We start from the raw sequence: 23,049 nt of genomic DNA on the forward strand, positions 1-23,049 counted from the left end.
TTACTGAATTCCTGTATGAGTTCTAGCAGTTTTGGGGTGGAGTCTTTTGGGTTTTCCACATAAAGTCTGGTGCAGGCACTCTGGAAAACAGTATGGAGGTTCCTCAGCAAGTTGAAAATAGAGTCACCCTACGACCCAGCAATTGCACTACTGGGTATTTACCCCAAAGATAGAAATGTAGGGATCTGAAGGGGTACGTGCACCCCGATGTTTATAGCAGCAATGTCCACAATAGCCAAACTATGGAAAGAGCCAAGATGTCCATTGACAGATGAATGGATAAAGAAGATGTGGTATATATATACAATGGAATATTATGCAGCCATCAAAAGGAATGAACTCTTGCCATTTGCAACGATGTGAATGGAACTGGAGGGTATTATGCTAAGCGAAATAAGTCAATCAGAGAAAGATATGTATCATATGATGTCACTGATATGAGGAATTCTTAATCTCAGGAAACAAACTGAGGGTTGCTGGAGTGGTGGGGGGTGGGAGGGATGGGGTGGTTGGGTGATAGACACTAGGGAGGGTATGTGCTATGGTGAACGCTGTGAATTGTGTAAGACTGTTGAATCACAGACCTGTACCTCTGAAACAAATCATACATTATATGTTAAAAAAAGAAGAAGATAGTAGGAAGGGAAAAATGAAGGGGGGGAAATCGGAGGGGGAGAGGAACCACGAGAGACTATGGACTTTGAGAAACAAACTGAGGGTTCTAGAGGGGAGGAGTGTGGGAGGATGGGTTAGCCCAGTGATGGGTATTAAAGAGGGCACGTATTGAATGGAGCACTGGGTGTTATAAGCAAACAATGAATCATGGAACACTACATCTAAAACTAATGAGGTAATGTATGGTGATTAACATAACATAATAAAATAAAAAAAAGAAGGGATGAAAATGTTCTCGGATTTAGTGATAAATTTTATAGTGGTGATGATTGTAACATCTTGTGTAATATACTAAAAAAATGTACAGTTCAAAAGGGTGACTTTTATTGTACATGAATTACATCTCTAAAATAAATAAAAGAAAGAAAAAGAACCTATATATGCAACTACCACACAATCCAGCAGTTGTACTCTTGGTCATTCATCCCACAGAAATGAAACCTTAGGTTCATTAAAAAACAAAACAAAAACTGTACATGAGTCCTGATAATGGGTTTATTCTCATAGTCAAAACTAGAAACAACCCAGATATTCTTCCATGGGTGAATGGTTAGTCCATTCACTGTGGTGCATTCATACCATGGAACACTACTAGCAATAAAATGGCATACACTCTCGATATAATCAACCACCTGGATGAAATGCCAGGAAATTATGCGTAGTGAAAAACAGCCAATCCTCAAAGCTTACCTACTGTATAATTCAATTTCTGTGACATTGCAGTGACAGAATTATAGGAATGGGAAATAGGTTAGTGATTGGCAAGGGTGAAGAATGCAGAAGGGAGGTATGGGAGGGAGGGAGGTATGACTCTAAAAGAAACAAATAGGATCCTTGTGAGGATGGAAATGCTCCGTATCTTGATTTTATCAATGTCAGTATCCTGGTTGTGATAGTGTGCTATCGTTTTGCAGATGTTCCCATTGGGGGAAAATAGGTCAAGAGTATGAAGATGTCTCAGTATTACTCCTTACAATCGCATGTAAAGCTACAATGACCCTAACATTTAAAGACTTAATTAAAAATAAAAAAACAACCTGTAAAGTTGGCCTCTGGAGGTACTTGCCAGTTTAAACTCAGTGGAGGAACTAGAATACTCTAAGATATAATGTTGGCACTTAAACTATCTGTAGAACTCAGCTTGAGAGAAAATGCGAGGGAGATTGCGCATTTGCTAAGCTGGAGCCGTCTATGACCGTGATACGGGGAGGGTCAAGTCAGAGGCATCTCTCAGTGTAAGGGGGTGTTTTGCTAGAGAGTTCAGCTGATAGGATAACTTCAAAACTCCAGGCAGGATCATCTGACTTTGGAAAAGGGATTTTAATGGGCAGTTTTATGTGGCAACTCGGCAAGGCTACAGTCCCCACTTACTCATTTAAACACTAATAATCCAGGTGTTGCTCTGAAGGCATTTTGTAGAAATGATTAACATCATAACCAGGAAACTCTAAGTAAGGAGATTATCCTAAATAATCTGGGTGGACCTGATTGAAGCAGTTGAAAGACCTCAAGGGCAGAACTGAGGCTTCCCTGAAAAAGAAGAAAGTCTATGGGTGGGGTGTGGGCAAAATGGGTGAAGGGGACTGGGAGATACGGGCTTCCAGTTACAGAATGAATAGGTCGCAGGAATAAAAGGCAGGCGTCGGAATAATAGGCAGCGAGCCTGTAGGTAACAGTGTTGAACGGCCTCAGGTGGTGAGCGCAGCATAATACAGAGAAGTGAAATCACTTTGTTGTTCACTGGAAACGAATGTAACTTTGTGCGTTAACTATACTCAAATGAAAACATTTTTTTAAACAAAGCAGAAATTCCACCTGTTGATTGCAGTTTCAGTTCATACACATTCATGTTTATGCCTGAGATTTCCAGACTATTCTTTTTGGTGGTCTCCCCCATAGATTTTGGATTTGCCTGGCAAGCCCTACAATTGCATAACCTACTTCCATGTAATAAATATCTTAATCTATATCTTAATATATACAGTTGACCCTTGAACAACACTGGCTTGAAATGGATAGGTCCCTTTATATGCCGTGTTTTTGTTTTTTTTGTTTTTGTTTTATAAATACAGTGCAGTACTGCAAATGTATTTTTCTTCCTTACAATTTTCTTAATAATATTTTCTTTTTAGCTTATTTTATTATATAAATATTATAACAATACATATACAAAATATATGTTAATCAACTGTTGGTGTTATCAGTAAGGCTTCTGGTGAACAGTAGACTATTAGTAGTTAAGTTTTGGGGGGAATTCAAAGTTATATGTGAATTTTCAAAGGCACAAAGGGTCAGTGTCCCTAACCCCTGGGTTGTTCAAAGGTCAACTGTATGTTGCAAGCAATAAATCTCTTAATATATACATAATACCAGTCTGCCTACCCTCTGGTGAGACCTTGACTGATAAAAGGGTTTGCTGTGTTTAGAAACAAAAATAAAACCTCTTTTCTCATCTAAGAGATTCCAGAAATGTTTTGAAAACAACTCTGCAGACTCAAACTTTATTATGTTATAGCTTTAATTTATTTGCTAGAAGCCTATGAGCTGCGATAAACCTCCAATTCTTACAGTCAATTAGAAAATAATGGAGTTAAGTCTAAAAGAACTCCCCCTAAATTTAGAGACCAAATGAGAGTGAGTTGTTTGATATTCAGTTTTGATGAGACATTATCAGCTAGAAGATGGAGGTGGTCTTCATTGTCAAAAATAAATTTCTTGGGGCGCCTGGGTGGCTCAGTCAGTTAAGTATCTGCCTTTGACAGGTCATGATCCCAGGGTCCTGGGATAGAACCCCACGTTGGGCTCCCTGCTCAGTGGGGAGCCTGCTTCTCCCTCTCCCTCTGTCCCCTGGCTCTTGCTCTCTCTCTCTATCTCAAATAAATAAATAAAATCTTAAAAAAAAAATAAATTTCTTTCTCTGCCTTTTTCTCTGTGTCTGCCTGTCTTGTATTTATCAAACTTCCACTGAAACTTGGCTGTATCAGTCTAGGTGCTAGATACTGAGATTACAAACACAAGTGAGTGGAGTCCTATCTTCCTTCAAAGACCTGCTTATGGTCTCTCATGGAAGAAACAAGCATAATTGACTAGTATAAAGAGTGCCTTGCCCTAAGGAAAGAGATTAGTCTCTACCATCTTTAGAGATTCATTTTCCATTTGGGGGCAGAGTGGAGGGCATCCATGACATATCATTTGTTCATGATTTTGAGGAATCTTTGAATTATTTAAACTGCCTGCCCAACAGCACACCTGACACCAAAGAACAACCTGCTAAATTCTTCTGAGTTGTTAACATTCTTTACTCTTCAACTCTGCATTCCCTACGGATAACATTAGGAAACTTATTTTACTAAAGCAGAATTTCTGGAATTATTCCCTATTGCCACTTTGTCCTTTTTGGTTGTTGTTTCCCCCCTCCCCGGCATAGGCTGAACATGAATATCTGATTATACTTTCTCACCCAAAGTAGTGCTAAGTTCATATTTTGGATGGCAAACTAGTAGGCTCCATGACATGCAACCTCTCTTCAGGTTCTGATTTTCCCTCTATTTTAAAACTCTATCTGCTGTCCAAAAATAACTTTCTGTTTTTGTTATTGTATCTGTTGTATGATTTTAAACCAGCAGAAGGGTTATTTCTTCTTTGCCAGGTTTTTTATATCAGAGTAAAGACACTACAGCTTTTATTAGGAATCATGACTTTCATTTACTTGTTTAAGGTCTTTTCAGAGCAGTTAAGCATGATGGTTAGGAGGATGGCTTTGGGGACAGTATGGCAGGCTTATACCACATGAGCCTCAGTGTTCTTATCTGTGAAACAGGGACAATAATAAGTCTGCAAGGATTAAAGGAAGTGGCTAGCTAAGAAATACACCTAGCATGCAGTGAGTACTCTGTGAATCTTAGCCATGGTTCTGTCATCCCAGCAGCATTCTAGAAGTACCCATTTGGTTAGACCATGAGTCCTCTAAGGATAAGAAGTCATGGAATCTGTAGGAAGGGAGGCAGCTCATCATGGCTAACAAATACCCTGACTCTGTAATCACGGGTAAATCCTAATCTTCAAAAAAGTCTCTAGAGATATATTGCACTTACCATTTTTAAAGCATTCACCTCCTCATCTGCTTTATTTACCATACACATTTATATGACCTGCAAAGGCACATCTAATTTCCATTCCACAAAGAAGTGGTTCTTCAAGAAATGGAGGAGGGTTCTCAAGCTCAAAATCTCAAATGAGGAAGACGTTGAACTAGAACTCTAGTTCTTTTGATTCTGTATTTTCCCATCACGTCTCACTTATTTTGTCTAAATCAAGAATTCATGTTCTTTGAAAGTGAAGAATTTGAGTCTGACGAGAACATCCCATTTTTCAGTGACTTCCTTTTTAACGTGCCTCACCGAAGAGTGGAGATACACAGTCTGTGTCTCTCAGGATCTGCTCTGGGCAGAGCTGCCTGGGATGAACTCCCTCTTCTGTACAAACATCTCAGTCATTCTGTCTTTCAAAACACAGTTCAGTGCTCATATCTTCTTGATCACCCTTGACTGTTGTTTTGTCTATCCAACTCCCTGAACATTTATCCTGTGCTCCTTTTTATTGTTAGTTTCCTTTTTATGTGCATGCCTATTTCTTCAGTGTGACTGTTAACGTCCTTACGCAGAGGGACCCTAGCCTAGCACCGTACAGAGTTCTTTGATGATGAAGACTGTGATAGTAATAGTGATAATGATTATAATACTACAATCTCTCCAATTAAACTTTTTGGTGGTGTGACCTTGGCAAGCCACCATCATTTGGTCACTGATTGTTCACCTGTATTCATTCATTTGACCAAATTTTTTGAGAGTTTACTATATACCAGGCCCTATCTAGTTTCTTGGGTTACGAAGACAAAGAAGGTCTGATCTGAGGGACTTGCATTCTAATGGAAGAGACAGACTTAAAAAATATGTACATTGACATTATATATATTTCAAGTGCTATAATAGGAATACTATTAGGATGGCAAAAATGAGGGAAAGATTCCTAAGTTATTAAGAGGGGAGAGGTGGGTTCAAGAAAAACTCCAGAGAAGAGGTGGGGTTTGAAGCAAGTCCTAAAAAGATGAGTAAGTGGGACAAGCTTACTTATGTCTTTTTTTTTTTTTTTCTGCTATTGGCAGCAAATATGTCCCAAGGCATGACAAGACCACTATTCAAAGTGCCTGGAGCTAAAACAGAAAGGGAGATTTTGACCTTCAACAACTGGAGTAGAAGGTAATGACATGATCTAATTTAAAGAAATAAATTACCCGGTATTTGGAGAAGTTGACTGTGAGATGACCCGGAATTGTGTTACGATCATTGTGGCCTGCTTGTTCCAAAGAGGTTCCTCACCTCTGCCACTCCATGGGATTCTAAAAAGCTCATAAAGAAAAACAGAATGCCCTGCATTTGAGACTTCCACAAAAATGGTGTGTAGATATGCCTCCTTGTACAGGAGTAGGCAAAATCGCAACATCACTCAAAATCTCAACATAACATATTTTATTCAACATGTGGTACCCTGTGCCAGGTACCATTACAGGATCTGAGACTCTAGAAATGAATAAAATAGGAAAAATTATTATCCTCCTGGAGCTTACATTCTAGTGGGAGGAAATCAATAGCAAGCAAATAAATAAGTAAATTATATAGTACATTAGGAAAAGAAAGTGTTATGGAGAAAAATAAAGTAGGGAAGGGAGGTAGAGAGTATTGGGTGGGGTGGGGTAAACAAGTTGCAATTTTAAATAGACTCATTTGAAAAGGTCTCACTCAGAAGGGGGCAAACCAAAATGTGAAAGAGATGAGGGCCCAAGCTATGTAAATGTGTGGGAGAAGAGAATTCTAGGCTGAATAAACGGTATGTGCAAATGCCCTGGGGTGGGACTATGCCTGGTCCATTAAAGAACATCAAAGAGACCATTGTGGCAGGAACAGAATAAGTGAGGGGAAGAATATGAGGTTAGCGAGATGACTAAGGGACAGATTGTGAAGTATGTTGGCTTTAACTCTGAGTAACATGGGGAGACATTGGAACTTTAAAGCATGATCTGTCTTTTGTTTCCATGGAATAACCTAAGCTGCTGTATGAATATATTCTCTCAGAGAGCAGAGGCAGGATTAGAGAGAACAGTTAGGAGATGTTTCTCAGTAATCCAGGTAAGAAATGATGTGGCTTGGTCCATGATGGTAGCAGTCATATATATAATGAGAATAGGTTAGAGTCTTAATATAATTTGAAGATAAAGTCAACAGGATTTGCTGATGGATGAGATATATTGTAAGAGACAAAAAGAAAGGTAAAAGTGCTTTTGATCTGATCTGTTTGCCATTAACTGAGATGGGGAAGACTACGGGAGAAGCAAGCTCTGCAGTAAGTCAAGTTTTGGACATATCGTATATGAAATATTTACTGGACATTTAAGTAGAAATGTTGAGTAGCAACTGGATATATGAAACGAGAAGTTAGGGGGAAAATCCGTGCTACAGATACAAATTTTTGAGTCATTGGCACGTAGATGATATCTAAAGTCATAAGACAGGATGTATTTAGGGGCTGTGAAGATGAGAAAGAACCAGCAAGAAGTCTAAGAAAGAGTTACCATTAAGGTAGGAAGAAAGGTGGTAATGTGTGGTGTGCTGGAAGCCAAGTGAAAGAAGTTAACAGAAGGAGTGTATCCAATATTGTACCCAATATTTCAGTAGATCAAGATGAATGAGAAGGGAGAATCAGTCATTACACTTAGGAACATGGTAATCGTTGGTGACTTGATAGGAGCACTTATCAGTGTGGGGTGATGGGAAGAAAGCCTGACCAGACTGAATTTAAGAGAGAATGAGGACAGAGAAATTGGATATAGCAATTGTAGACAACTCTTTTTTAAAAAATTTTTTATTGTTATGTTAATCACCATACATTACATCATTAGTTTTAGATGTAGTGTTCCTTGATTCATTGTTTGTGCACAACACCCAGTGCTCCATGCAGAACGTGCCCTCTTTAATACCCATCACCAGGCTAATCCATCCTCCCACCCCCCTCCCCTCTAGAACCCTCAGTTTGTTTTTCAGAGTCCATCGTCTCTCATGGTTCGTCTCCCCCTCCGATTTCCCCCCTTCATTCTTCCCCTCCTGCTGTCTTCTTCTTCTTTTTTTTTTTTTCTTAACATATATTGCATTATTTCTTTCAGAGGTACAGATCTGAGATTCAACAGTCTTGCACAATTCACAGCGCTTACCAGAGCACATACCCTCCCCACTGTCTATCACCCAGTCACCCCATCCCTCCCACCCCACCCCCCACTCCAGCAACCCTCAGTTTGTTTCCTGAGATTAAGAATTCCTTATATCAGTGAGGTCATATGATACATGTCTTTCTCTGTTTGACTTATTTCGCTCAGCATAATACCCTCCAGTTCCATCCACGTCATTGCAAATGGCAAGATCTCATTCCTTTTGATGGCTGCATAATATTCCATTGTATATATATATATATATATACCACATCTTCTTTATCCATTCATCTGTCGATGGACATCTTGGCTCTTTCCACAGTTTGGCTATTGTGGACATTAGCAATTGTAGACAACTTTTAAATGAGTTTACTTTAAAGTGATCAGAGAAGTGGAGCTAAAGTTAAGGAATACAGTATTTTTTGTTTGTTTTGTTGTAAGGGGATAAAAATATTGTAACTGTATAACCCCATTATCCTTATTGGAAGAATAAAACTATATGCCCAGTGTAGGGACAAACCAAATTCTGGGTACCTACATCATTATGCTTCCTCTGTAAAAGACTAAATGTTCTAAGAGATTGTATCCTTTCAGAAGAATTTTTTCCCTTAATTTAACCAAAGTAGCAATCAGAATAGTTTGACTTAAAGTAAACCAAATTGTAAAATCATGAGCCTCAAAGCTAACAACCAAAATCAAGATTCAACCGTGATATCCCTGGTTGATTTCACTCTTAGAAGAACATTGTCAGCTTAATGCCAACTTTAAAACAATAATTTGGTGACCAAACTATGAAATTTTGATCATATAAGTCTACACATTTAAGGATTATTCTTGGAAGAATCACAAAATATAGGGGTAAAAGCAACTTTGAAGAGGATTTAATTTAATGTGCACCTTTTATCAGTCGGTAACTTGAACTCGAAAGACATAGGTGAGATCACAAAGCCAGTAAAACAGGGCTGGAACTAGACCCTAGTTCTTATGGTCCCAGCAGGGGCCAGTATTGTGTCTCGAGCTCATTTCAACCTGGGAGAATGCTCTGCCAATGCCTAAGTGGCCTGTGTATCAGTTTCTATGGCAATTTTCCATGAAGAACAGACATTATAAGAAAAAGCTGCTAATTTAGCTGGTAAATGCTGAAGTCAACACTATTGATTGCTTTCCCCTGTGGTCAGCAGCTCAAATAAGGAATTAATGCCCAAAAGCTCTGTTTCATTCCTTATGTTTCTAGAGCACCTTCTGTATGCCAAGCGTCATGCAGACATCTAAGAAGGATAGGATGATTCCTGTGCTTCCTTAGGGCTTATGTCATTTCTAGAGAGGAGAGGGAGAAAGAGCGCTGACCATTTCTAGGCTAGGCACCTTCACGTACAGTCCCTTCTTAAATCTCAGCACAACCATGTGGGGTGGGGATGGTCATTCCCTTTTTACAGGTAAATAAAAGTGGGGTTAAGCAAGGTTAATCAAGTTGCTCAAAAAGAGCTATTCCAGACAGACATTGCCGAATGTAGGGACCGTGTTTTCTCCATACATACCCAGTGGGCAACTGGAGCCTGATATTTTATTTACATGGTAAGGGCCTCTTTCATTTACATTTTTGAGGGACCAGAAAGAAAATGTGAGGAAAAAAAAAATAACAGAACCCAAGAGAACCTTACATGTGTTTTGACCCAGTGGCTCAAAGAAGGGGTACTGTGCTGTCCTTTTATGTCTGGGTAGGGTGGGGGAGGGGAAGAGGGCATGAGAAGCCCCTGCAGTTAGTTACTCAGAGTTGCATTGTTCCAACTAATTTCCATTATGCCACACACTGTATGAACATTTTTTAACAAGTTGGTTATGAATTTTAATGTTTAGAATTTAGTGACCAGTCATGTTGCTCTATCTTTGAAAAAGTTGAATTATAATAACTTAAGGAACAATAGATTTAAATAAATGGATGTTAAATACAGTGGCAGAAAACATACATCTAGGAGTTAGAATACCTAGATTTGGGTGCTGACTCTGCTTCTTACTAGCTCCGGGACTGGGGGCAAATCACTTTGGTAGGACTCCCTGAGTCCTAGTTTGCTCATCTTTAAAATGAACATGATGATGAGTGTTAATGGGCATAGTTCTTGAGAACAACTGAGATAATATATGTAAAAATGATTTATAAACTCCAAAATACCAATACAAATCTGAGTTATCATTTTTATAAGTATTCTTAAATTTCTGATTGCAGTATAAGATATTTTGAACATACCAGGGTTGTCCAAGAATTTTTAGTCCTTTCTTCTGGTCCTTCTGAGAGTCTTTGCTTTTGAGTGACATAGAATTGCAAAACCCAGTTATATCTCCTGGGCCACTTCGAAGAATCCCTGACTCTCAGAAGTTCTAGAACCCTGGGAGGAAACAATGAATCTTAGAGTACCTTGGACTCCAACCAAATTCCCAGGTCTCTCCCATGCTGGACCTAACAGTGGATGTGGGATTATATAGGCTTTGGAAATGTGATTTTGGGGGTGCTGTGTGTTGGTCATCAAAACTACACTGAAAATGAAAAACATGGGCCGTTCTTAATGAAAATATACTTATGCAGCTATTAATGTGTTGAGCAAGGGTCACTGTACTTGATTATGTACTGCTGGCCCCTTGAAAACTTGGAATTTCCAATGTGTGAGCTAAACAATAGATGTTCCTCAGGATTAATATGAAGGACATGATCATTAGAAACATCCTCAGTGTATTGAGATCTTGCATGGAAATCTAATTCATTGGCTTATTTTGCACAGAAATTTCATTTAAAATCTATGAAAGAAAAGATAGAAGGTAAATTACTGTATTAGGAACATGAGAAGATTTAATTAGAATTGTGGCTCACTTTTTCTTTTAAATTAAATGATTCAGTGTCTTTATTGTTTCCCACCTCATTACTGTATTCACGATCACAGTGGATGAAAGGTAAATTGTTCTGATTTAATGGGTTGAAGTTACTACAGAGGGATTTGATTGTCAGAGTTCTTCTTAGCTTCTTGTAAATGAAATAGATTTGCACTAAATATACCCTGTTAACAATTTAAATAAAATACCTTTTATCAGCTGAGAGCAATTTTCATGGGACAAATTTAAGCCTATACCTTTCTGACTTTGTGGGCAAAGGATTTGATTAAAATTGACCAGCTAAGTGTGACTACCCTTTAGAGCAATGGAACATTCTAATGAAAAACCCATTTGCTGAGAACCGTCTGCTGGTGAGCGGTAGCTGACCGGGAGTCACCTGTGTGGTTTGGGCTGAGGAGCTGCTCTCTCTGTGTGAAGAGGAGAACAGGGAAGCAGAAATAACTTTCATGGGCCGAAGTTGGCCGAATGAGATTGTAGTCACCTTGGTCAGGAATTGCTTGGTCACAAGTAAGAGAAATCCGTTCAAAGTTACTTTAATGTAAATGAGGCACCAATTGCTAAGAAACAGGGTCTCTTTTGGAGGAGGGAGTGTAAGCGGCCTCATGCGTGGCTGGAACCAGAGACTGGACAGCAGGTAGAAGCCCAGGCAGCCTGTTGGCTTATCAGCTTTTCTCCACATCAGTCCTTGGATTCACATGGTCACTTGTCGTTGCTTCTCTCGGTATATCTGCTTCATTTTTGTCTCTCTGGACACCAGCTTTCTCTGGTCACTTGCACATGGGCCCGATGAAGCCACCTCAGACCAAAGGTGTTGGAGCCAGTCCTGAAGTCTTTTGCAATCTGATTACATTTCTTGGAGTTCAAGGCCTACTTAATTCACTCTGAAACTGACAGTATAGTCTGGCCTTTGGGATCCCTGGAATTCTGAGCAAGTCCCAGAACTCCAGGGGGAAGCTCTGAGGGCTGGGCCCCAACATATTGGCGTGACTTGGTTAGGAAGAATCTGGGAAAAACTGAGGTCAGCAGGTGCTCTTGGCTTCCTCCCTGGTTTCCATCTGAGTGTCATCACCACGTTGGGGGCAGGTGCTGCCCTCACACTTCCTCCTCTGATCCCCGTCTTCTCTGTCAGCAGCATCCCTTTCTGTAGACTCGTTTTTATGATCTCCATTGCCATTTGTACCTTCCCAGCTATGACCTCTCATTTATTCAGCTATGATCTGACACCACCTAGCAAACATGGAACCCTCTGCAGTTGACAAAGAATACTTGTTTTCCAAAGGCCTTCAAGCAATGACTCAAATGACGAGATTGCCAGATGCGAGGCAGGAGTCGTTTGAGGTCAGAAGGGTCTTGATGTAAATGGTAAATCAGAGAGATTTGGATTGAATCCCACCTCCGTTACTTTTAGTAGTGAGAACTTAGAAACTTGGTTGGCATCTCTGCTGCAGCGTTTTTAATCATTTCATTTCTACTTACCCCATAGAATTGCCATAAGGATTAAATGAGGTAAGGGATGCAAGTATGTAAGGCACCCAGGTTGGGTAGGCTTTCATCGAGTGATAACCCCTCAATCTTCTCCCTTCCGCATGCCCTTCACTCAACTCTCATTACAAGAATGGTCACCTTCTTAGAGTAAGGTCAACACCTTGTGGGAACGTTTAGAAATTCTACTGGCTACTCTTTCCAGGTCAGGTAGTTCCCCTTTCTTATGCACAGATTGGAGATAGGCTATCACGCTCTTCCAATGAAAGGTATGATTGGTTACAACTTCCAAGACAACAAAGTGTTCCAAGACCAAGAGGCATTTCAGATCTGAAAGGTGTGTGTGGACATCATGGATCAAGGAAATCATGGGGAACACATTTCTAGTGACATCACCTTTTAACCATGGAAGCTTCTTTTTTATATAGCTCTATTAACTTATATATAACTCAGGTGTATACCCAAACGTGGCAATAATCGTGAAGATAATAATCTTATGAACAAGTGCTACATTTTTGCCACCGGTTCTATATTTACCATATCAAGTGTGTCGCGTTTTATCTCACACAAAACCCTCAAGTCATTATCCCATTTCACAGATAAAGAACTAAGACTCAGAGCTGTTCAGTAACCTAAGGTTTGAGTGTATTAAAAGATATAGGGATTCTGACCCCAAAAATGATGCCTTTAAGCACTTGCAACACGTTGTGCTATGCCCTGCTGTTTCCTGTGCGGTTTCATTATCCTGGGCCCCCATCACAGCACTCACAAAGCCACCCGGAAGGTCCAGGTCCCCGTGAACACTTGCGCTGCTGGCTGCATGGAGAAACTGCAGCCCCACAGCTCAGATCCAGGCCCCATCCATCTCCTAGATGCAGAACTCTGCTAGTCATTACAAACGCAGAATCTCACCTCAGACATACTGAATAAGAACTGGCATTTAAAGAAGTATCCCAGGTGGCCTCTGTGCACGTTAAAGTTGGAGAAACACTGATCTGGTGTGTGAACCACAGTGGATGCAGATTATCTTGATTGCTTGGCTATTTTTCAGTGTGTTAATCTCCTTTCTGCATTTGCTACAATGTTTGATCCCTGTCAGCAATCTCTATGGTGGAGCTTTTCACCTTCCTCTCCTTTCCTAGCTTTAGTCAATAGTAGTTTCTGCACTGACTGAGAGGATTTGGGAACCACGAGAGAATTCAGTTTTGGGGGGAGTCCTTCACCCAACCCCAAATGGAAGGCACCGCTCAGGTCCTCCACCACAGATGTCAGGCCCGCTGACTGGGGAAGCATTTGCAGCTCAGAAGGATAAGGGATGTTTTTCCTCATTTGCTGGATTTGAGCCTTCCTCTGTTCTGTTTTCCTTTTCACTCTGGGCTTAAATGCAATGCAGTTGCGTGCAGGATACGGGTCCATCTCTGAGGTGAGAGCCCCGAAGGTGTCAGCACCGTGGACCCCGGTCGTGGCTTTCAAATACTTCTGTCTTATTTTTTAGAGCTAAGAGAGCCAGGGAAGGGTAATTGATTCCTTTAAGGTAGAAACAGAGGGGCACTGGGCCCTTCACTCTGGCAAAACAGAGATTTCAAGTAATTCTTAATACGTGGCTTTTAAATTGCATTGAGGTTGGTGAAAATAGGTCAAGCTGTCCTTGGTGCTAGTCAATCAATTAAAATAGATGACTTTTAAATCTTTTTAAAAATTTTGATGATACAGAGATGCAGCTTCCCAGGACAGGAGAGCTTCCCAGACCCTGCTCCATCTCTGCTCCTTTCACCAGAGCCCTGCTTAGAAGGCCCCAGAAAGGACGCAGACAGGGAATGAGGCCCTATGATTGCTAGCTCCAGGGCGGCTGACAGTAGAGCTCAGATGAGGAGGCTGGAAACCCTGGAAAGGGGAATTCTGTGAAATCTGACTATTGCCTCCCACGGCTACACAGTGGTTCTTAGGGAAGGGATATGCTCCGGGAAAGACGAGAAAGACACAGCGTGGGGAGAAGACTTGGCCATCATTTGTGTTCCAAATCATTTCTTCTTTGGTTATAAAACTAATACTTGCTCATTATAGAGAATTTAGAAAACACAGAGAGGTCCATAGAGGGAAATAAAAATTGCCTGTAATCCCACTAGCCAGAATATTTATATTGGGTTATAGTTCTGTTCAGATATACACATTTTCTTCTACTTCACATCTTCTTGATGGTTAATATTGTTAAAAATGTGACTTTAATGACTGTTCCATATAAATGTGCCCAGTCTCACTTATGTAAGCTTACTAAATTTATCATTTCAGCTATTTCTAATTTCTAGCTATTAAAAATATGAACGCTCTCTAACAACTCTTTAACCATCTGCAATTAGCTCCTTGGAATAAACTGCTAGAAGTAGGATTATAAAGTGAAAGGTGTGATTCTTTTCAAAGTTTTTGATACATTCTGTCTACTTGCCCCCTGGTAAGGTTGCTTCCAGTCTGCAGCTTGCTAGTACCTACTGCAGCCTTTTCAGATGAAGTAGTTAGTATGCTTTCAGTTACAAATAATAATAACAACAACTAATTCAAAGTGACTTACACCGAAAGGAGATTTAGTGACTTTAGTAACTGGACAGTAGCTTCATTGTTTCCTCCCTCTGTTAGTTTCATCCTCAGTCTGATTTCCTTGCAGTTGTAAGATGACTGCTGGCAAAGGGCTTCTTCTTTCATACCTAGAGGAGAAGGACACTTCAGTCCCACCACTGTGGATCAACGCCATTCTGATTGGCCAGGAAAGGCTAGGGTTACCAGACATTGGGGCTAGAGGCTTCCTGTTACCCTGATGGGTGCAGCCACCGAGGGGCACCCTGGGAATGGAAGCAACGGAGCGAGGGGCAAGCCCACCTTTGCCCCTTTGCCATACTGTTGCTCACAGCAGCAGATGGGTGTCATGGGTGTTGGCAAGGCAATCACTATGCTCTTTATATCCTCTCAAATATTGGCAGTTTTAGGGGCACCTGGGTGGCTCAGTCAGTTAAACTCCTGACTCTTGATTTTGGCTCAGGTCATGATCTCAGGGTGGTGAGATCGATCCCCACGTCAGGCTCTGCACTGGGCGTGGAGCCTGCTTAAGATTCTCTCTCTCTCTCTCTCTCTCTCTCTCTCTCCCTCTCCCTCTGCCCCCCCCCTTAAAAAAATCCATTCTCTTTACAGATTGTAAAATTGTATTTAGGAGCTCGAATGGTGGCTCTCATCCTGGTTGCACATTAAACTCATCTAGGGAATTTCAAAAAAAAAAATATGATGTCTTTACCCACCTCCAAAGATGCTGATTTAATTCATACAATGTATGTTTTAATATCTCCCCTGGAGATTCTAAATTGCTTCCAGGATTGAGACATGTTAACCTTTTGAAATACCCGCCCTCAACACTCCAATCTACCTGTATCTCTTTCACATCCGACTAAACTTTTCTTCTTTTATAGATTACTCTGCAATCCTACAAGATACCATAAATAGCTCTCATAAGATGGAGCACTTATTCAAATGCTGGAAAAAACCAGAATGAGATGAATATTCATGACCACTTAGTATCTGTAAGTCAAGCGATCAGCAGCTTCTCCAGCAGGTCAGTGCAGCCGTGCTCAGACTCGCTGGAATCACTTATTGGCCTCTTCCTCTCTGATTAAGGGGGAAAGGCAAAGGTGTCCCTAAGAAACCGAACCCAGAAACAGTGTATTTGTAAACAGGGAGCTCCACGGGAACGTGTTCCTGCTGAAAAGCAGGAAAATATTTACCTCCACCTTGGTTGTCGATGGCACTTTCGCTGTACTACAGAAGCAAATGGAGCTATGCTTGATTTATTCCCACTCCTAAAGAGTCCCAGGAAATGGGAGCAGACATTTCTTTTAACAAATGACAGTTCTTCTATTAAGCAGCTATTCTGCATGCATCTCCCTTCTCTAGGTTTGGGGAATAGCAGGGTACTTGTTATTCCCAGGATGTGTTAAGTCAATGAAATCAAATGAGAAACTCTGTTCCTTCCAACATTGTGCTGACGAATGGGTTGGATTTTTTTTTTTTTTTTTTTTTTAAATCAGAAACACCTCACTGGTTCAAATCATCAATCAGGAGAAATTGTTTCGTAAATGTTCCTTTTCTTGGCTATAACTAAGATGTGCTTCCTCCTACAGCATTCAGGAGGGCTATTAAGGTCTTTGAATACTAAGGGAAAAGGTAGTATTCCATCCCAATAGTTCCTGCCATTGCCTCTAAGTATTTCTTTGATAAATAATCACATACACTTGAAATCTTATGTTATGCATCCATCATTGGTTGATCATCTTTAATTATCTCACTCAGTCTTCTTGTAGATGTATCCATAAGCTGTTTGCTAATGTTTTATTTATCAAATTATAAAAATATTTGGCATTTTAAACAAACACATAAACACCATCTGTGCAAAATAGTTGCCACTATTACTAGAGATATGTACCCAGCAATGAGGCATGTTGGACTTGCTAGCATTGACAAGTACTTTCATTGTCCTCAGGGAAAATGACAAGGTGAATGTACTTCAAGGGAGGGCAAGACAAGCATAGGGCATCTAGAAACCCTCCCCTGTATGAGACAGAACCCTGTGCTTTATACATTTTAACTCAGACTTGCATACCTGCTTGTCCAAAAGGGGTAATGGAAATGCCTAAAGGACTTTATTATCCTAGTAGCCTAATTTTACCTACCAAGCCCACAGCAGTATTCAGTTAATGAAAGGAAGTCTTTTTTTTTTTCTTGCTTCCTTGAGAGTTAATAATACAAAAATGCAGATTTTTGAAAAATATAATCAGTCCCCAAGGAGATTGCTCCCATCTTTACAATTTGCAAATCCAGCGAAGAGCAGCAAACTGTGCAGTTTAGCAATCAGGGAAGAATCCCAGCCCTCAAAGAGGCAACATAGTTTATCACTTTCTGAAAATTCAAATGTCAAAGCCCTGGGAAAGATATGGCTGAAATTTTTCTTGTCTGGCAGACGAGAAGAAAAGGTAGGTGGTAGCCCAGGTGATACTCAACACAGTATTTTCTTGAAATGGAAGGCAAAAATAAACAAAATTCCAGAATAGACTCTGCACCTATGACCCAAAAGATACTGGGTGGCCCTCTGGCTATTTTTGGAGGCACTTCTGCTCCTACCCTGTTTTCCTAGATAGACGTCTCCCCTTCTCACATGTGCCCACTGTCCTCCTTAGGTAGAGGAGTATAGCAGAAAGAGCAAGGGCTTGAGAACCAAAGACAACTTGATACAAATCTCCATCACAAACACATGGTGTGACCTGGAGCAAGTTATTGACCTGTTTATGATATTGATCAACTTCTTTCAGATTTCACCAGTTTTATGTGCACTCACTTGTGTGTGTGTGTGTGTGTGTGTGTTCATGTAATCATCACTAGAGTAAAGACACAAAACATTTCCAATCACAAGGATTCCTTGCGCCACTGTTTTATAGCTACACCTAACTCCCTCAACCACCCCGATCCCTAATTCCTTATAACCACTCCTCTGTTCTCAGTCTCCATAATTTTGTCATTTCAAGAATGTTATAGAGATAGAATCCTATATGAGGTAACATTTTGAGGTAGGCTTTATTAACTCAGCATAATTTTCTTGAGAGAGAGCAAAGTTGTGTGTATTGATAGCTCATTCCTTTTTATTACTGAATAGTAGTCCACAGATCAAATGTTTTCATTTCTTATTTTTCCTTTTCTGTTTTCTTTTAATTCCAGTGTAGTTAACACAGTGTTATATTAGTTTCAGGTGTACAATATAGTGATTCAACACTTCCATACACCACCCGGGGCTCATCACAGCAAATGCCTTCCTTCATCCCCATCACCTGTTTCCCCATCCCCTCCCCCACCTCCCCTCTGGTGACCAGCAGTGTGTTCTCTGTAGTTGAGAGTCTGATTCTTGATTTCTCTCTTTCTGTTTTTCCTTTGCTCATTTGTTTTGTTTCTTAAATTCCACATATGAGTGAAATCATATGGTATTTGTCTTTCTCAGACTGACTTATATACTCTCTAGCTCCATCCGTGTTGTTGCAAATGGCAAGATTTCATTCCTTTTTATGGCTGAATATATTCCAGTGCATATACATATGCACATTTTCTTTATTTATCGTGTGTGTGTATATATACACACCACATTTTTCTTTATCCATTTATCTATCGATCACACAGAAATAAATCCACAATTATCAATTAATTATTGACAACGCAAGAAAGAATATCCAATGGGAAAAAGGCAGGCTCTTCAAGAAACAGGGTTGGGAAAACTGGTCAGTTACATGCAAAAGAATGAAACTGGACCAATTTCTTACACCATACACAAAAATAAACTCAAAATGGATTAAAGACCTAAATGTGAGGCCAGAAACCGTAAAAATCCTAGGAGAGAGCACAGACAGTAATGTCTCTGACATCGGCTGTAGCCACATTTCCATAGATCTGTCTCCTGAGGCAAAGGAAATAAAAGCAAAAATAAACTATTGAGACTACATCAAAATAAAAGGTTTCTGCACAGCAAAGGAAACAACCAACAAAATTAAAAGGCAACCTACTGAATGGGAGAAGATACTTGCAAACGGCATGTCTGATAAAGGGTTAGTATCCAAAATATATAAAGAACTTATAAAACTCAATACCCAAAAAGCAAATAACCCAATTGAAAATGGGCAGAAGACACGAACAGTTATTTCTCCAAAGAAGACATGCAGATGGCCAACAGATGCATGAAAAGATGCTCAACATCATTCATCATCAGGAAAATACAAACCAAAGCCTCGATGAGATATAACCTCACACCTGTCAGAATGGCTAAAATTAACAACACAGGAAACAACAGGTATTGGTGAGGATGTGGAGAAAGGGGAACCCTCTTGCACTGCTGGTGGGAATGCAAGCTGGTGCAGCCACTGTGGAGAGCAGTATGGAGGTTCCTCAAAAAATTAAAAATAGAATTACCATATGATCCAATGATCACACTACTGGGTATTTACCCAAAGAATATGAAAACAGTAATTCAAAAAGATATATGCCCTCCTATGTTTGTAGCAGCATTATTTACAATTGACCTTTTTATTTTTTTAATTTTTACATTTTTAAAATTATTTTATTGTATTGTATTTTTTAGAGAAGGGGAGGGGAGAGAGAAGCAGAGAGAGAGGGAGAGAGAGACTCCTAAGCAGGCTCCATGCCCAGTGCAGAGTCTGACATGGGGCTCGATCCCACAACCCTGAGATCATGACCTGAGCAGAAATCAAAAGTCAGACACCCAGGTGCCCTCTTATTAACCTTTTTAGACCCAGTTTTTTCAATAGAAAAATTGGCCTAAATAAAAGTAGGAGCTCAAACAATATAAAGGAAGAAAGGGAAGATGGGAGGAAAGAGACAGAGATCAGGGAGAGAAGAGAGAGAGAGAGAATAGAGAGAAGATGGAGGAAGGATGGGAGGGAAGGAGGAAGATGGATGTTATTAGAATCAAAGGAAATAATTTCTCAGCCAACCTTAGTTCCCTACCCATTCTCTTTTCCTTCAGCTTCTCCCAGTCCCTCTCCCTTTACCCTCTGCTCAGAGCATCAACAACAGCCAGTCAAAACCCTTGACCTAAGGACCATCCAGCTCCAGGGATGCTGATGGGCATTGCAGCATAGAATGGAGATGACATAAGGCATTGGTCTGTTTGAGTCAGGTTAGCCTTACCAGAGGCTGTCTTCACTGTAGGGAAGGTTGAACACCAAATTATTGTTGGGGAAGCCTGCTAGTAATCCATGTGCTGTTGTTAGGCTTTTATTCAATTTTCCCACCCCAATTAAGGCTTTTTAAAAAATTACGATTTCTGTGCTCTACAGAGGAAGAAAAGTAAAGCATAAAACCAAAAAAATCTTAGGGTTTTTTCTAGGAGGGGTGGGCACAGGGAAAATAGGGACAATAAAGGACATTAACTAGCATTTGCTGAGCACTTACTAAGTGCTGCTCAGTTTGTGATTTATGTACCTTATCTTAGTTAATCATTATAACAATATCACAAGGTAGGTATGAGTATAGATCATCTCTTTGTACAGAGACAGTGGAGGCACAGAGAGATTAAAAAATCTTCTCAACTAGACCTTGAGCTAGGGAATGTGGAGCTGGAATTGAAACCCAGACACTCCTATTATAGAATTCTTGAGCTTAATTTTATGCTGAGAGTGGGCATAGGCTTGGAGTTGGACAGACATGGGGCATGGGGTCAAGCATTAGCCCTGCCACATGAGGGCTGAGTGGCATTGACTTTGCTACTTAAACTTTGTGAATCTTCATTTGTAAAATGGAGATGCTAACAGAACTTTGCATCAGAGGTCTGGTTGAATGTTAAATAAGATAATGCATGTAAAAACCCTTAGTATGGTACTTGCCATAGAGTCACCTTTCCGTAAGTGCTAGCTATGAATAGTTTCATTTTATGATAGAGGTGACATAAATAGCAACATTACTTTGTTTTAATTTGCTATTTTTTGTACATTCATCAGCACATAGGCACAATTGACGTTGGTACAACTGTTAAATATTTTTTTTAGACACTAATTCTTACTTTGGAAAAAATGAACTATGTTCTGAAAATTTCTCATGCACTAGGATGAAATGGTTTCTGCTATTATGATAAACTCCTAAATAGGATTTAAAAATCATCCTGGAGAGAAGTGGACTGTGTACAATAATAAATTGCTACCCTATTATCCTGCTTTCTTAATACCATCTAATCCTCGTTGTTTTGTCTAGGTCATTAAGAAACTATATCTGAAGGGCTCAAAGGAAGGCAATGTTGGGGAAAAAATTAGAGGTCAAAATTCAGATTCTAAGGTTCTTTTTGCTCACAAACTCGAGGCAAATATGTGATTTAGTTTCCCATGTTGGATATGTTTTAATATATACTGGCCACCTTTGAGTTTTCGTTGAAAAGGGACGAGTCACAGAATAATAGCTCCATGAGGAAACAACCCTAAAATGGTGCCAACTCTATCAGATCTAGGTTCATGACTGTGTACTGTTTATTGGCTCTGCACTAGCAGATTGAGTAAAATGAAGGAAACAATTTAACCACCTTTTCTGCCTTTTAATGATATGTTGAAAAGCATTCCCAATTCCCCTAAATGCCCCCAATCATCATGCCTGAATAGTGTTTCAACTCTGCAATTTGAACCATTTCCTGAGCTGTTTCTGATCAATGTATATTGTTTTCACACCAACTAATTCTAAAGAGTTCTCAGTAATTTTCATCTTTAGCAAAAAGTCTTGTAGGTGGGAAAAACGAAGGCTTCCAGGAGTGAAATACAGGTAAAGAGAGAGCCATGAAAGGGAAAAGAAAGCAGGGTCAGTGAGGCTCCTGGAACAGAGGCTAGGGAAGGTGTGGGGTCTCTGGGAAGAACACTGGGGTTGTTTCTCTAATTGCTAGCCCCATCCCCACGTCTTTAAAGGGCCCATGACCCCGAGGAAGAGAGAAAACAGCCTCTCTTTCCTCCCAAACCATGCGGAAGCTAAAAAGATCCTTTGAAAAAAAATTGTCATGGTTTGAAGCATGCTTTTTTCATTTTATAGTATTCAAACCAAAAAGGAGGAGGAGGAGCAGATAATGATGATACTGGATCCCTTTCCCACGTGTCAACGAAGTAAACACTCCTGTATCATTTTTGATACTCATCAGAAACAGAAGGTAGTGATGGAAGATAAGAGAGAGGATGAGAGAGGTGGGGGAGGGGAGAAGTAGAGTCAGGGAGCGGGGAGAGAGAGAGAGACTGGCCAAAGGGATGATCATGGTTGAAATCCCTTCTGCTTTGCCTGATGGATTTTTTTCAGAAGCTCTTCTATCCCACACATTACATAAGCCTCCAAAAGGCCACCCCAGCATGACACCAGCCGTGACACAGCCTTGGGCCAGTTCAGGAACTGGCTACATGCACTTGAGTGTGCTGCCAAGAAAATCAAGGTGAGAGACTCTATGGGTGTCCTTTGTAGAGTAGAGGCTTTATTTTTAAAAGCAAATTGAAGAGTCAATGATTATTTGCTACTTGCAAACCAAGTATATGCACATGGACACATTCAGAAGCAGAATGGGTGGTACTGAGAAGGAAAGTCATCTCTTGTGTCTATCAGAGAGAACTCGTGATGGCCAGACACACTCATAGACAAAGACATTCGGGTCCTGCGCTTTTCTGGAGGAGAACGAGAGAAGGAGTAATGGGCAGCCATGGAAACATGTCTCACCCAACAGATCAAGGACTTGAAGGACTCATGTAAGTCTGGAAACTCCAATTTAAGGTTGAGGAAACTAGTCTGAATCAGAAATGATTTGTCCAATGTCCAAGGTCAATGTTTATTGTCTGGCATAAATAGCAAAAAACCCTGGTTTCTCAATCAGGCCATTTAAAAAAAAAAATCACCCTCCATTTCTTCTTAAAGAGTCAGCAGATCTGGATCCCAATGTGGTTAGCTCCCCAAGTCTTTCATGCCTGTCAGTGTTAAGGACTCGTGACTGCTCTGCCCTCATCACCAGCTCTTCCTGAGGCATCTCTAGCCTGCCCATTCCACACACATAGACACACAAATACCCAATTTGGTCAGTTCTTTTCTGTGTAATATTTTGAATCTTTGTAAATTGGCATTTGGATGAAGAGGGGAGGGTGTTTGGTGCTAACAAATGAAATTATCATAGTAAATGCCACAACATTTTCTAGAAAGTGACATCTAGAGCA

The 23,049-nt window shown here is 40.2% G+C and overlaps 1 long non-coding RNA gene across 1 annotated transcript in view; it reads left to right on the forward strand.

Annotated features, from left to right (window-relative positions):
* Positions 1-23,049, forward strand: part of LOC116646906 — a 618,727-nt gene that overhangs the window by 407,354 nt on the left and 188,324 nt on the right. Inside the window, exon 5 of the long non-coding RNA XR_004302238.1 lies at positions 5,840-5,933. This is a non-coding gene — a long non-coding RNA (uncharacterized LOC116646906). The remainder of the gene's footprint in view (positions 1-5,839; positions 5,934-23,049) is intronic.

Source organism: Phoca vitulina, unplaced genomic scaffold, assembly GCF_004348235.1.
Source record: "Phoca vitulina isolate PV1807 unplaced genomic scaffold, GSC_HSeal_1.0 scaffold38, whole genome shotgun sequence".
NCBI lineage: Eukaryota > Metazoa > Chordata > Mammalia > Carnivora > Phocidae > Phoca > Phoca vitulina.